The sequence below is a fragment of the Pinus tabuliformis genome, chromosome 1_2, assembly GCF_031772625.1.
Source record: "Pinus tabuliformis cultivar Carrire ecotype Pingquan chromosome 1_2, CPIR1, whole genome shotgun sequence".
Classification (NCBI taxonomy): Eukaryota; Viridiplantae; Streptophyta; class Pinopsida; order Pinales; family Pinaceae; genus Pinus; species Pinus tabuliformis.
Window position 1 is genome coordinate 872,217,258 of NC_142298.1, and position 3,303 is coordinate 872,220,560.

The 3,303-nt window shown below is 33.5% G+C and overlaps 1 pseudogene; it reads left to right on the plus strand.

Moving 5' to 3' along the window:
• The first annotated feature begins 220 nt into the window (after positions 1 to 220).
• LOC149208729 (uncharacterized) lies at positions 221 to 1,056 on the plus strand (annotated as a pseudogene).
• The last annotated feature ends 2,247 nt before the right edge of the window (positions 1,057 to 3,303 follow it).

A 3,303-nucleotide genomic window follows, 5' to 3' on the forward strand; every position in this document is an offset into this window, starting at 1 on the left:
TTCATTGGTCTGTAAATTGTTAGAAAATATTTTTCGTAATTTTCAAATTAGGCCTCTTAAGGTTGAGTTGGCCTCAAAGATGAGCATTCCTTCTTGGTCACACTCATCAATTTTCTCTTATAATGATGTCGCAAACAAGTTGGATGTCCAAAGCATATGGAGTAATTCCAATCCATTAGGATCAACACATTTTAGAACTGACCATCATGCGTAAAAATTTAACTTGTTTGATAGCTCTGAAACCCCAACAGGCCTTTCAAATCCTCCTCTAATGAAAACATTCAGCAACTCGATTCCTCTCAAATCCTCCTCTAATGAAAAATTTCAGCAACTCGAGTCCTCTGACTGATGGTCAATCCTTGAATAGATTTCTAGGCTCTATCCTTCCTGATAAAAGGAATCGTAAAATGATTGAAAGAGAGTGACATAGAGAAATGAAATTGTTTTTCTCTCAGCTTAGATCATTGCTCCCAGAAGAAAATCTTCAACTATGCTTTTTCTGTTCAATATATAGGGTTTTGGGAAATTGACAACATTCTCCAAGGTTTTATTCAATGGAATTTGGATATTTTGTTGTGCAGGGAAAATGAATAGCATTAGAACAAGTACTTGAGGCTTTGAAGAATAGCATTAGAACAAGTACTTGAGGCTTTGAAGAATAGCATTAGAACAAGTACTTGAGGCTTTGAAGTAAGTTTTCCATCTACAGTAAAAAATCGAAGAGCTTTCAGCCCAAGGAAAGAAAATGAAGGTGAACTCTTATCAAAAGGCAAATGTTCCATTCGAGAAACTTTTCAATATAACTCTCTCGTTTGGACAATCAGATTGAGAATACCCTGTAGTGGAAATGAACATTGTGGGTTCAAATGTTCAAATCTGGACAAACCTCTAGAAAATGAGATTGTGTATTATGATATTCTATTGGCACTTGAAGAAGGTGGACTTGAAGTTTTGAGTTCCGCTTCATATGCCATTAACAAAAATGCTTATCATACCTTACATGCCAAGGTAATCTCTTATCGTCGTCACCACTGTAACATCTTCTTCTACGAATAGGATAATCTCAACACTCCATAAAAACACATGCAAAGCTTTTGTGCTGATAAAAATCCAAGGATAACAATTATTGATGATTTTATGTAAATCTTTTGCACTGCTAAAAATCCAAACTTAAGATGAATTCATGTATTTTTTTCTTTCAAAAATTAATAAAAGTAGGACCTCACTTTATTAGGGTTACACAGATTTTACATGGACATCTCTTTCATCAAGTCTCAAAGAACTTGGCACTAAACATATATGTTCACATGTTTTCATAATGATGCAAGTGTTATGATTTCAATACTTTCAGCGATAACACCCTCTACTAGAAGCTTTGCATTATGATCTCAATACTTTTAGCAATAACACCCTCTACCAAAAGCTTTGCCAATTAATTAGCACTCATCACACCAAGGATTAGGATGTAAGGACCACTGGAGCTCCAACATAATGTTTTGTGTGGAATAAACGAATGCTTTTAAACGTCTATCAATATGATATTATGTGTGTATGTTAAATAGAATAATAGATTTATAAAAAAATATCAGTTAGTAGTTGAATCACAGTTTTTTCTGAAATGCTTATCTAGTTATGGAATCATTCACTTAGAAGATGAAGGTTTTGCCCAAACATAATATAAGCGACATTTTTAGTGTTTGTGTTATTTATTATTAAATTTAAATTTAATATATATACATATATATATAGTTGATTAAAACTTTTAATAAAATAATATTTATTAAATGATATTAGTTTTATTCCCGCGTAAAATGCAATTATATGATTACATATATAAAATCTAAAATATTTTTATTTATTATTTTATTTATGGAAATTATTAAAATATATTTAATACATTTTTAATAAAAATTATACGTTTAAAACTTACTTGTATATACAAAAGGACAATTGAATTGTCTCCTAGAAATATTATGATTATTGTTAGAGCCTGATTTGTTGTTTTCTTGGGCAGTTTGAGCTTCTGAATTTGAGTTAGATGAGAAGAAAGGCTAGAGAGAAAAATAAAAAGATCGTGCCTACCCTAGTTATTATCACATTAAAAAAAAGAAAAAAACAACTTGAACTGAGCTAGTAAGACTTTTGACAACTTTATGCTAATAGAAAACCCTTCATAAACATATTGGTTGAAGTAATCATCTCAGCCATATTCTTAGATCCCCAATAGATGAAGGTGTAGTCTCTTCTCCATTTTTTCTTTCAAAGGCAAAAATATCTATTTTTATAGGAACAAGCACGATCTTTAAGCTTTGGCTCTTTTTGGCATATGGAACTATTGGTTAGACGTTTATATGGGGACTTTTAAGCCTTGGAGGATGTTCCTCATGTTGCTCATGATTATTGAGAAAAAGACATATTCACATTACAATAATTTGATGCAAGACTCTTTTACAAGGGCCATTTTTCAAAGGCAAACACTACAATACAAAAAGCCCTTTCTCTATCTATTAGGACCTCTCGACAATTATATTACAAGTATAGGCAACAATGTGCATATTTATCCCACAATCACTTGTTTGAACACTCGAATTCAATTTCTAGATCATGCAATTGGCTAGTCTTACTCTTCACTAGTAGGCGAGTATACACAACAACAATTGCTCCGAGCAAGACAACATGATCAATATAAATGGTGACACTATAGGTTTACAGTACACACTTTGGTTTCCCATTGAATACTCCAGGTTGATGGATAACTTGGCCTCCTACTAACCATAACGAGGCCTCCTCCCATAACTCGTTTAATCTCTTGTCCATATTTAAATTTAGAATACCTAGACTGATCATGTTGGAGTGATATGCTCCATCTAGGATTTTCCTCATACTGATATCCATATAGATTGGCCTTGAACCCATATGCAGGCTGAGGTTAAGCTGAGGCTTGGGCCTCCATAATCAAATTCGTCACCACAACCACAATAATGGATTCATCTCCGTCACATGAAGGGGTCGATCTGGATATAAGCGATCACCCAGTTCTCTAAATATGTCCTTAAAAGCACAGAGGGGTTCATGGTATGGAGTGATTTCTGATTTTTATTGTCTCGTTCGGGTTTAGAATTCCTTGTGAATCTGGAGAATCGGTGTGCACGGACGTAACGATAGTTTCATATCGTTATCCCTGTAAACACCAGTGTTGTTTATTGTTTCGTCCATCACAAATGCCAAAATCAGAACCCGTCCGCGAATTATTGAATATTCATGAAGAAAATATATTCGGAGTTCGCATCATTGATATTTGTT